The sequence below is a fragment of the Pseudorasbora parva genome, chromosome 23 (genome assembly GCF_024679245.1).
Source record: "Pseudorasbora parva isolate DD20220531a chromosome 23, ASM2467924v1, whole genome shotgun sequence".
NCBI lineage: Eukaryota > Metazoa > Chordata > Actinopteri > Cypriniformes > Gobionidae > Pseudorasbora > Pseudorasbora parva.
Window position 1 is genome coordinate 38223018 of NC_090194.1, and position 14301 is coordinate 38237318.

Below are 14301 nucleotides of genomic sequence, written 5' to 3' on the forward strand. Positions count from 1 at the left end.
GCACTATTATGATGATAGATGTACTTTTATGATGGACAGATGCACTTTTATGATGAGAGATGCACTTTTATGATGATAGATGCACTTTTATGATGAGAGATGCACTATTATGATGATAGATGCACTTTATGATGGATAGATGCACTATTATGATGATAGATGCACTTTATGATGGATAGATGCACTATTATGATGATAGATGCACTTTTATGATGGATAGATGCACTATTATGATGATAGATGCACTTTTATGATGGATGGATGCACTTTTATGATGATAGATGCACTTTTATGATGAGAGATGCACTTTTATGATGATAGATGCACTTTTATGATGAGAGATGCACTTTATGATGGATAGATGCACTTTTATGATGATAGATGCACTTTTATGATGGATGGATGCACTTTTATGATGAGAGATGCACTTTTATGATGATAGATGCACTATTATGATGATAGATGCACTTTATGATGGATAGATGCACTTTTATGATGATAGGTGCACTATTATGATGATGGATGCACTTTTATGATGATAGATGCACTTTTATGATGATAGATGCACTTTTTATGATGATAGATGCACTTTTATGATGATGGATGCACTATTATGATGATAGATGTACTTTTATGATGGATGGATGCACTTTTATGATGATAGATGCACTTTTTATGATGATAGATGCACTTTTATGATGATAGATGCACTTTTTATGATGATAGATGCACTTTTATGATGATGGATGCACTTTTATGATGATAGATGCACTTTTATGATGATGGATGCACTTTTATGATGATAGATGCACTTTTTATGATGATAGATGCACTTTTATGATGATGGATGCACTTTTATGATGATAGATGCACTATTATGATGGATGGATGCACTTTTATGATGATAGATGCACTTTGATGATGATAGATGCACTTTTATGATGGACAGATGCACTATTATGATGATAGATGCACTATTATGATGGACAGATGCACTTTTATGATGATAGATGCACTTTTATGATGAGAGATGCACTATTATGATGGATGGATGCACTTTTATGATGATAGATGCACTTTGATGATGATAGATGCACTTTTATGATGGACAGATGCACTATTATGATGATAGATGCACTATTATGATGGACAGATGCACTTTTATGATGATAGATGCACTTTTATGATGATAGATGCACTTTTATGATGGACAGATGCACTATTATGATGGTAGATGCACTTTGATGATGATAGATGCACTTTTATGATGGACAGATGCACTATTATGATGATAGATGCACTATTATGATGGACAGATGCACTTTTATGATGATAGATGCACTTTTATGATGATAGATGCACTTTATGATGGATAGATGCACTATTATGATGATAGATGCACTTTATGATGGATAGATGCACTATTATGATGATAGATGCACTTTTATGATGGACAGATGCACTTTTATGATGATAGATGCACTTTGATGATGATAGATGCACTTTTATGATGGACAGATGCACTATTATGATGATAGATGCACTATTATGATGGACAGATGCACTTTTATGATGATAGATGCACTTTTATGATGATAGATGCACTTTATGATGGATAGATGCACTATTATGATGATAGATGCACTTTATGATGGATAGATGCACTATTATGATGGACAGATGGACTTTTATGATGATAGATGCACTTTTATGATGATAGATGCACTTTATGATGGATAGATGCACTATTATGATGGATAGATGCACTTTTATGATGGACAGATGCACTATTATGATGATAGATGCACTTTTATGATGAGAGATGCACTATTATGATGATAGATGCACTTTATGATGGATAGATGCACTTTTATGATGGACAGATGCACTTTTATGATGATAGATGCACTTTTATGATGATAGATGCACTTTATGATGGATAGATGCACTTTTATGATGGACAGATGCACTATTATGATGATAGATGCACTTTTATGATGATAGATGCACTTTTATGATGAGAGATGCACTATTATGATGATAGATGCACTTTATGATGGATAGATGCACTACTATGATGATAGATGCACTTTATGATGGATAGATGCACTATTATGATGATAGATGCACTTTTATGATGGATGGATGCACTTTTATGATGATAGATGCACTTTTATGATGATAGGTGCACTATTATGATGGATAGATGCACTTTTATGATGGACAGATGCACTATTATGATGATAGATGCACTTTTATGATGAGAGATGCACTTTTATGATGATAGATGCACTTTATGATGGATAGATGCACTATTATGATGATAGATGCACTTTTATGATGGACAGATGCACTATTATGATGGTAGATGCACTTTTATGATGGATGGATGCACTTTTATGATGATAGATGCACTTTATGATGGATAGATGCACTATTATGATGATAGATGCACTTTTATGATGGACAGATGCACTTTTATGATGATAGATGCACTTTGATGATGATAGATGCACTTTTATGATGGACAGATGCACTATTATGATGATAGATGCACTATTATGATGGACAGATGCACTTTTATGATGAGATGCACTATTATGATGATAGATGCACTTTATGATGGATAGATGCACTATTATGATGATAGATGCACTTTATGATGGATAGATGCACTATTATGATGATAGATGCACTATTATGATGGACAGATGGACTTTTATGATGATAGATGCACTTTTATGATGATAGATGCACTTTATGATGGATAGATGCACTATTATGATGATAGGTGCACTTTTATGATGATAGATGCACTTTTATGATGAGAGATGCACTATTATGATGATAGATGCACTTTATGATGGATAGATGCACTATTATGATGATAGATGCACTTTATGATGGATAGATGCACTATTATGATGATAGATGCACTTTTATGATGATAGATGCACTTTTATGATGATAGATGAACTTTTATGATGAGAGATGCACTATTATGATGTTAGATGCACTTTTATGATGAGAGATGCACTTTTATTATGAGAGATGAACTTTTATGATGGATAGATGCACTTTATGATGGACAGATGCACTTTTATGATGAGAGATGCACTATTATGATGAGAGATGCACTTTTATGGACAGATGCACTATGATGATAGATACACTATTATGATGACAGATGCACTTTTATGATGGACAGATGCACTATTATGATGATAGATGCACTATTATGATGGATGGATGCACTATTATGATGGATAGATGCACTTTATGATGGATAGATGCACTTTTATGATGGACAGATGCACTATTATGATGATAGATGCACTTTTATGATGGACAGATGCACTTTTATGATGATAGATGCACTTTATGATGGATAGATGCACTATTATGATGATAGATGCACTTTTATGATGAGAGATGCACTTTTATGATGAGAGATGCACTTTTATGATGATAGATGCACTTTTATGATGAGAGATGCACTATTATGATGATAGATGCACTTTTATGATGATAGATGCACTATTATGATGATAGATGCACTTTTATGATGAGAGATGCACTATTATGATGTTAGATGAACTTTTATGATGATAGATGCACTATTATGATGATAGATGCACTTTATGATGGATAGATGCACTATTATGATGATAGATGCACTTTAATGATGGATAGATGCACTATTATGATGATAGATGCACTTTTATGATGGATGGATGCACTTTTATGATGATAGATGCACTTTTATGATGGATGGATGCACTTTTATGATGATAGATGCACTATTATGATGATAGATGCACTATTATGATGAGAGATGCACTATTATGATGATAGATGCACTATTATGATGATAGATGCACTTTTATGATGGACAGATGCACTTTATGATGAGAGATGCACTTTTATGATGATAGATGCACTTTTATGATGATAGATGCACTATTATGATGATAGATGCACTATTATGATGAGAGATGCACTATTATAATGAGAGATGCACTTTTATGATGATAGATGCACTTTTATGATGATAGATGCACTTTTATGATGAGAGATGCACTTTTATGATGATAGATGCACTTTTATGATGGATAGATGCACTTTTATGATGAGAGATGCACTATTATGATGACAGATGCACTTTTATGATGGACAGATGCACTATTATGATGATAGATGCACTATTGTGATGGATGGATGCACTATTATGATGGATAGATGCACTTTATGATGGATAGATGCACTTTTATGATGGACAGATGCACTATTATGATGATAGATGCACTTTTATGATGGACAGATGCACTTTTATGATGATAGATGCACTTTATGATGGATAGATGCACTATTATGATGATAGATGCACTTTTATGATGAGAGATGCACTTTTATGATGAGAGATGCACTTGTATGATGATAGATGCACTATTATGATGATAGATGCACTTTTATGATGATAAATGCACTATTATGATGATAGATGCACTTTTATGATAATATTAGATGCACTTTTATGATGAGAGATGCACTATTATGATGTTAGATGCACTTTTATGATGATAGATGCACTATTATGATGATAGATGCACTTTATGATGGATAGATGCACTATTATGATGATAGATGCACTTTAATGATGGATAGATGCACTATTATGATGATAGATGCACTTTTATGATGGATGGATGCACTTTTATGATGATAGATGCACTTTTATGATGGATGGATGCACTTTTATGATGATAGATGCACTTTTATGATGATAGATGCACTATTATGATGATAGATGCACTTTTATGATGGACAGATGCACTTTATGATGAGAGATGCACTTTTATGATGATAGATGCACTATTATGATGAGAGATGCACTATTATGATGATAGATGCACTATTATGATGAGAGATGCACTTTTATGATGATAGATGCACTTTTATGATGATAGATGCACTATTATGATGATAGATGCACTTTTATGATGAGAGATGCACTTTTATGATGATAGATGCACTTTTATGATGAGAGATGCACTTTTATGATGAGAGATGCACTATTATGATGATAGATGCACTTTTATGATGATAGATGCACTATTATGATGATAGATGCACTATTATGATGATAGATGCACTTTTATGATGAGAGATGCACTATTATGATGAGAGATGCACTTTTATGATGAGAGATGCACTATTATGATGATAGATGCACTTTTTGTAATGATAAACAGGACGGAAGCAATTGCAATGCAAAAGACAATGTTTATTGAACAGATATTCAGTAAAGTGATGGAAGATCGTTGCACAGATCCTTCTGTGATGAAGCCGTAGAGTGGGAACACAGACAGCAGGAGATCGTGACGCAGGGACTGAGATGGGATCCTGATGACTGTGTGCAAAGTGAGGATAAGTCCGTGGTGAGTTGGTGAGATCGACAATAGAAGAGTCCAGAGTCCGGTACACAGGAAACACGAGGAACATGGAACAGGCACGCGACACGGGGAACTCAAACAACGATCTGACAACATGGAGAGGGAGAGAAGACATTAAGTAGGCTGTGATGATCATGAACAGCTGCCGCTGATCAGGCTAACCAGTGACCACGCCCCTCAGAACAAACAACGTAACGAGACACACCCACACAACATACACCTGCACCACATACACACACACAAGACTAGAATGAGACAGCGGATTTACCAACCGTGACAGTACCCTCTCCCCTAGGAACGCCTCCTGGCGTTCCCAGACGACCCTACCTGCCGACGGTAATCATCGATAAGGGAGTGATCCAGTATGTCTCGAGCAGGCACCCAACTCCTCTCCTCTGGACCGTAACCCTCCCAATCCACCAAATACTGGAATCCGCGTCCCCTCCGTCTCGAGTCCAGAATACGATGTACCGAATAAGTAGGTTCCCCATCTACGAGTCGCGGCGGTGGGGGAACCGGGACAGGCGGATTAAGATGTGAATGAAACACGGGCTTGATCTTGGAAACATGAAAGGCGGAATGAATTCTCCTGTACGCCGGAGGAAGGTTGAGGCGGACTGTCACCGGACTAATGATCTTGGTAACAGTGAATGGGCCAATAAATTTGGGAGCAAGTTTATTAGAGACGGAGCGGAGTGGAATGTTCTTGGTAGAAAGCCACACTTTTTGACCCACGACGTATACGGGTGGCTTAGACCGGTGGCGGTCGGCTTTAGCCTTGGTGCGCGCCCCCACTTGGAGTAGAGTCTCGCGGGCTCTAGTCCATGTGCGGCGACACCTCTGGACGAAGGCGTGGGCGGAGGAGACCGCGACCTCGGATTCCAGGCTAGGAAAAATTGGTGGTTGGTACCCTAAACTACACTTAAACGGGGAAAGGCCCGTAGATGACACTGGTAACGAGTTATGAGCGTACTCAACCATAGAAAGTTGTTGACTCCAGGAAGAAGGGTTCTTGGAAACCAAACATCGCAACACCCTTTCAAGATCTTGGTTGGCTCGCTCAGACTGACCGTTGGTCTGGGGATGGTAACCCGAAGACAGACTGACTGTAGCTCCTAATAATCTACAAAACTCAGTCCAAAATTTGGACACAAACTGGGGACCTCTGTCAGAAACCACGTCCATCGGGAGGCCATGTAACCGAAAGACGTGATCAATGACGGTGACCGCTGTCTCCTTGGCTGAAGGTAATTTGGGCAAGGGGATGAAATGAGCCGCCTTCGAGAATCGGTCCACAACAGTCAAAACAACCGTCATACCCTTAGAGGGTGGGAGGGCGGTGACAAAATCTAGCGCAATGTGGGACCAGGGTCTCGAAGGGACTGACAGCGGTTGGAGTAACCCATCTGGAGGTCGGTTAGACGTCTTACCAACCGCGCAAACAGAGCAAGCCAAAACAAAATCATGGACATCGCGAGCCATTAATGGCCACCAAAACCGTTGCTTTACTAAGTGCTTAGTGCGACTTATCCCTGGATGACAGGCCACGTTGGAGCAATGACCCCATCGGATAACGTCGGACCGTAACCCCTCCGGAACAAACAAACGATTCGGTGGGCAACCGGGCGGAGGCGTTACCCCTTCTAGGGCCGTCTTGACCCTCGATTCGACCTCCCATACGAGTGTGGAGATAACTACTTTCTCCGGTAAAATACACTCGGGAGTAACCGGGCGCTCGGATGGATCAAAAATACGAGATAAAGCATCGGGTTTGATGTTCTTGGAACCCGGGCGGTACGAGAGAGTAAAGTCAAAACGTCCGAAAAAAAGTGCCCACCGAGCCTGCCTGGAGTTGAGTCTTTTGGCAGAGCTAATATATTCAAGGTTCTTATGATCGGTCCAGACGATAAAAGGTACCCCCGACCCTTCTAACCAATGACGCCACTCCTCCAACGCTAATTTGACGGCCAACAACTCTCTGTTACCAATGTCATAGTTACGTTCGGCGGGTGATAAACGATGGGAAAAAAACGCGCAGGGGTGCATCTTGTCATCCGAGGAAGCGCGCTGGGAGAGAACTGCACCTACCCCCACCTCTGACGCGTCGACCTCCACCACGAACTGACGTGTGGGATCAGGGGCGACTAAGATGGGAGCCGAAACGAAGCGGCCTTTGAGGTTGGAGAATACAGCCTCAGCTGTATTCGACCACCTGAACGTCGTTCTGGGGGAGGTCAAGGCAGTCAGAGGTGCGGCTAGTTGGCTGAAGTTGCGAATGAAACGCCGATAGAAGTTGGCGAATCCCAGAAACCGCTGTAGGGCCTTACGGGAATCTGGACTTGGCCAATCTATCACAGCCTTCACTTTGTCAGGGTCCATGCGCACTCCCTCGGAAGAGACGATGTAACCTAGGAAGGAAACAGACTGTGCATGAAAATCGCATTTCTCCGCCTTGACAAAAAGCCCATTCTGTAACAGCCTCTGAAGCACTTGTCTGACATGTTGCACATGTTCCTGGAGAGACGAAGAAAAAATCAATATGTCATCCAGGTAAACATATATGAACTGGTCAACCATGTCTCTCAACACGTCATTGACGAGTGCCTGGAAGACCGCTGGGGAGTTGGAAAGGCCGAAAGGCATGACCAAGTATTCAAAGTGCCCCCTGGGGGTGTTAAACGCGGTCTTCCATTCATCCCCCTTCCTGATGCGAACCAAATGATATGCATTGCGTAAATCCAATTTTGTGAATATGGATGCTCCCTGTAACCTCTCAAAAGCTGAAGACATCAGCGGCAAAGGATATGTATTCTTTACCGTGATGTTGTTCAGCTCTCGGTAATCAATACAAGGTCGCAGAGAACCATCCTTCTTACCCACAAAAAAGAACCCCGCCCCCGCTGGAGAAGAGGAAGGTTGGATGAACCCGGCCGCTAGAGAATCAGAAATATATTTCTCCATGGCCTCCCTCTCAGGAACAGAAAGAGAGTAAAGTTTGCCCTTAGGCGGAGATTTACCTGGCACTAAGTCTATAGCACAGTCATAGGGACGATGCGGAGGAAGAGAAGCAGCTCGAGACTTACTGAACACCTCCTTCAGGTCCCGGTACTCCGCGGGCACGTTTGACAAATCCGTCGCCTTCTCCTGAAACACAGAAACAGAAACAGAAGAACAAGCAGAGACAAGACAAGAGCCGTGGCAGGACTCGCTCCACATGGACACAGAATCGGAGCCCCAGTCCACCCGGGGATTGTGCTTAACCAGCCAGGGGTGTCCTAACACAATGGGTGCGACGGGTGAGTGCATGAGGAGGAAGGAGATGGTCTCAGTATGGTTGCCAGAGGTGATGAGGGTTATGGGTCCAGTGGAAAGGGAGATGTTGGGAAGTGGTTGTCCGTTGAGTGCACTGACCGAGATCTGGTGAGGAAGAGATGAGATGGGAAGATGTAACTCGTGCGCCAGTCGAATGTCCAAAAAGTTGCCCTCAGCTCCGGAATCCACCAGTGCCCGTGCGTCGTGAGTCTTGTTGTTCCCCCATCTCAGTCTTACCGGAAGGAGAGTGGATGGTGAGGTCTTCCCGGCGGAGATCCCACCCGATAGTAGCCTCAACTTTACTACCGGGCTTGATCTTTTACCGGGCATGAGTGTAGAAAATGTCCCCGGCCTGCACAGTACAAACATAGTCCTTGGGACCGCCGCCTCTCTCTCTCCTCCCGGGAAAGCCGGGCTCTCCCTACCTGCATGGGCTCGTGATCGATGGGACCGACCGTGTTCTCCTCCAAGCTGCCGCGACCTCTGGCGCCTCCGTGGTCGTGGGTCGATTGAACGTGTCGGCCCAGTCGGCTAATGCGAGCGTCCACCCGCAGTGCCAGATCGATGAGGTCGTTGAGTTGAGGAGGCAGATCCAGCATGTAAATCTCTTGTTGAACACGGTCGGCCAGCCCATGCAGGAACATATCCCACTGTGCCTCCTCGTTCCATTTGCACTCAGCCGCCAGAGTGCGAAACTCGATAGAGTAGTCGGCCACTGAGGAGCTTCCCTGTTTAAGGTCGGCGAGTCTTCTCGCCGCTTCTTTGCCCGCTACCTTCCGGTCGAACACTCTCTTCATTTCGGCGGCTAGTGCATGGAACGAGGCGCAGCATGGTTCCTTATTCTCCCACACCGCCGTTCCCCACAGAGCCGCTTTACCCTTAAGTAAAGTCAGGACGAATGCCACTTTAGACTCCTCTCTCTCGAATGTCATAGGCTGTAGCGAAAAATTCATAGAACATTTGGTTAGAAACGCTCTACAAAACTCAGGCTCACCAGAGTAACTCTCAGGAACGGGTAGGCGTGGTTCAGGATGATGGCTCCTCTCTGGTATGACGGGGGAAACGGCCGGTGTGGGTGGCACAGTGGGAGCGCTCAGGCGTTGGATCTGCTGGGTGAGCCCGGACACCTGCGTCACGAGCGCTTGGACAGCGCGTCCGGTGGAAGAAATGCTCTCCTGCTGCTGATCCATCCTGGCAATGCTATGCTCCACGAAATCCTTCAAGGCAGATGCACTTGCTGCTTCCATGATTGGTCAGATCGTTCTGTAATGATAAACAGGACGGAAGCAATTGCAATGCAAAAGACAATGTTTATTGAACAGATATTCAGTAAAGTGATGGAAGATCGTTGCACAGATCCTTCTGTGATGAAGCCGTAGAGTGGGAACACAGACAGCAGGAGATCGTGACGCAGGGACTGAGATGGGATCCTGATGACTGTGTGCAAAGTGAGGATAAGTCCGTGGTGAGTTGGTGAGATCGACAATAGAAGAGTCCAGAGTCCGGTACACAGGAAACACGAGGAACATGGAACAGGCACGCGACACGGGGAACTCAAACAACGATCTGACAACATGGAGAGGGAGAGAAGACATTAAGTAGGCTGTGATGATCATGAACAGCTGCCGCTGATCAGGCTAACCAGTGACCACGCCCCTCAGAACAAACAACGTAACGAGACACACCCACACAACATACACCTGCACCACATACACACACACAAGACTAGAATGAGACAGCGGATTTACCAACCGTGACACTTTTATGATGGATAGATGCACTATTATGATGATAGATGCACTTTTATGATGAGAGATGCACTATTATGATGATAGATGCACTTTTATGATGGATGGATGCACTTTTATGATGATAGATGCACTTTTATGATGAGAGATGCACTTTTATGATGAGAGATTTACTTTTATGATGATAGATGCACTTTTATGATGGATGGATGCACTTTTATGATGATAGATGCACTTTTATGATGATAGATGCACTATTATGATGAGAGATGCACTATTATGATGATAGATGCACTTTTATGATGGATGGATGCACTTTTATGATGATAGATGCACTTTTATGATGAGAGATGCACTTTTATGATGAGAGATTTACTTTTATGATGATAGATGCACTTTTATGATGGATGGATGCACTTTTATGATGAGAGATGCACTTTTATGATGATAGATGCACTATTATGATGATAGATGCACTTTTATGATGATAGATGCACTATTATGATGATAGATGCACTTTTATGATGATAGATGCACTTTTATGATGATAGATGCACTATTATGATGATAGATGCACTTTTATGATGGACAGATGCACTTTATGATGAGAGATGCACTTTTATGATGGACAGATGCACTTTATGATGAGAGATGCACTATTATGATGATAGATGCACTTTTATGATGAGAGATGCACTATTATGATGATAGATGCACTTTTATGATGGATAGATGCACTATTATGATGATAGATGCACTTTTATGATGAGAGATGCACTATTATGATGATAGATGCCCTATTATGATGATAGATGCACTTTTATGATGATAGATGCACTTTATGATGGATAGATGCACTATTATGATGATAGATGCACTTTTATGATGGACAGATGCACTTTATGATGAGAGATGCACTTTTATGATGGACAGATGCACTTTATGATGAGAGATGCACTATTATGATGATAGATGCACTTTTATGATGAGAGATGCACTATTATGATGATAGATGCACTTTTATGATGGATAGATGCACTATTATGATGATAGATGCACTTTTATGATGGACAGATGCACTTTATGATGAGAGATGCACTTTTATGATGGACAGATGCACTTTATGATGAGAGATGCACTATTATGATGATAGATGCACTTTTATGATGAGAGATGCACTTTTATGATGATAGATGCACTTTATGATGGATAGATGCACTATTATGATGTTAGATGCACTATTATGATGATAGATGCACTTTTATGATGGACAGATGCACTTTTTTGATGGACAGATGCACTTTTATGATGGATAGATACACTTTTATGATGGACAGATGCACTTTTATGATGGACAGATGCACTTTTATGATGGACAGATGCACTATTATGATGATAGATGCACTTTTATGATGGACAGATGCACTTTTTTGATGGACAGATGCACTTTTATGATGGACAGATGCACTTTTATGATGGACAGATGCACTATTATGATGATAGATGCACTTTTTTCAGCTCGGCTGTTTTCTGAAAGAATCAGTTCAGTGTATCTGTCTTTTATAAATATGATAAACTAAAGACTCTTGTGAGATATGAAGGATCAACACAACTCTATAGACACTCCAGATTAACACCAGACAGTGGACAACAGTAATATTTGGTTATGGTTGAACCAATGTAAAAGCGCTATATAAAAAAATGTGATTGATTGATTGATTGCTTGATTGATTGATGTAGGTGAATGTGACACATTCTGCTTCTCTCGGTGTGATTATTAACGCGTTTGAAGATCAATAATGAGTGAAGAGCGCGAGACTCGGACCTGTGACGACAGTGGATCACGCCCCCTCCTCTCTCTCTCTCTCTCTCTCTCTCTCTCTCTCTCTCTCTCTCTCTCTCAGTCCGTCTCTGGCTCATTAGAGATCATGTCAGGATGGGAGGATGAAGATGATGATGGCTCTCTGGGTTTCGCTTCTTCTTCTTCGTCTTCTTCTTCTTCATCACTGAAGACTGAGAGGATGAAGAGCGAGTGAATGAATGCACGCGCGGTCTGGTATGTGTCGTGTTTGTTCTTTTCTTCTTCTGTCGTGTTTTTGAGGAGCTGTGGCTGAATGATGAAGGCTTATGTAAGAGCTTCTGCGGGAGCGCGCGGTAATCTAAGAACTCATCTTCTTCGTCGTGTTCCTCGCGGTCCTCACGACACGGGCACGCGCATCAGCTCTGCTCTTCTTCAGTCTTCATCATCGGGCTCGGTTTGAGTGGGTTCAGATCCTCCGCCGTCGCCATGGAGACCCGCTCGTGCACAAGCGCGCGACTGAAACCTTAAAAATCCCGGCGCGAGGTGCGATCTCTCTCTCTCTCTCTCTCTCTCTCTCTCTCTCTCTCTCTCTCTCTCTCTCTCTCTCTCTCTCTCTCTCTCTCATTAGTTCCTGAGGCTCTGCGTGCTCGGCTTGTGTTGCGTAACTTTCCATGCACACGAAACTTCAGCGCGCGCGATGATTCTCTATTTAGGTTCAGCACCGCGGACAGCACACACACACACTCACTCACACACAAACACACACACACAGGCTTCGTTTCAATCACAGAACGCACTATATGGAGAATGACTGTGTGTATGTGTGTGTGTGTGTGTGTGTGTGTGAGAGAGAGAGAGAGAGAGAGAGAGAGAGAGAGAGAGAGAGAGAGAGGAGGCATGTTTTTGTGACATATGAGGACACAAATGTGTATAATGCCATGGGTATGACACAGGTATTACAGGAGAGGGTGAAATATGAGGACATTACCCATGTCCCCACTTTTCAAAAGGCCTTATACACCCACCTAAAGGATTATTAGGAGCACCTGTTCAATTTCTCATTAATGCAATAATCTAATCAGCCAATCACATGGCAGTTCTTCAGTGCATTTAGGGGTGTGGTCCTGGTCAAGACAATCTCCTGAACTCCAAACTGAATGTCAGAATGGGAAAGAAAGGGGATTTAATCCGTTTTGAGCGTGGCATGGTTTTTGGTGCCAGACGGGCCGGTCTGAGTATTTCACAATCTGCTCAGTTACTGGGATTTACACACACAACCATTTCTAGGGTTTACAAAGAATGGTGTGAAAAGGGAAGAGCATCCAGTCTGCAGCAGTCCTGAGGGAGAAAATGCCTTGTTGATGCTCGAGGTCAGAGGAGAATGGGCCGACTGATTCAAGCTGATAGAAGAGCAACTTTGACTGAAATAACCACTCGTTCCAACCGAGGTATGCAGCAAAGCATTTGTGAAGCCACAACACACACAACCTTGAGGCGGATGGGCTACAGCAGCAGAAGACCCCACCGGGTACCACTCATCTCCACTACACATAGGAAAAAGAGGCGACAATTTGCACAAGCTCACCAAAATTGGTCAGTTGAAGACTGGAGAAATGTTGCCTGGTCTGATGAGTCTCGATTTCTGTTGAGACATTCAGATGGTAGAGTCAGAATTTGGCGTAAACAGAATGAGAACATGGATCCATCATGCCTTGTTCCCACTGTGCAGGCTGGTGGTGGTGGTGTAATGGTGTGGGGGATGTTTTCTTGGCACACTTTAGGGCCCTTAGTGCCAATTGGGCATCGTTTAAATGCCACGGCCGACCTGAGCATTGTTTCTGACCATGTCCATACCTTTATGACCACCATGTCCCCATCCTCTGATGGCTACTTCCAGCAGGATAATGCACCATGTCACAAAGCTCCAATCATTTCAGATTGGTTTCTTGAACATGACAATGAGTTGACTGAACTAAAATGGCCGCCA

General features: G+C 42.3%; 1 protein-coding gene across 1 annotated transcript in view; it reads left to right on the plus strand.

Annotated features, from left to right (window-relative positions):
- The first annotated feature begins 12417 nt into the window (after positions 1-12417).
- kcnj6 (potassium inwardly rectifying channel subfamily J member 6) overlaps positions 12418-14301 on the plus strand; it is a 32885-nt gene continuing 31001 nt past the window's right edge. The window contains exon 1 of the mRNA XM_067433518.1: positions 12418-12569. The gene's annotated coding sequence lies outside the window, so the exon portion shown is untranslated. The remainder of the gene's footprint in view (positions 12570-14301) is intronic.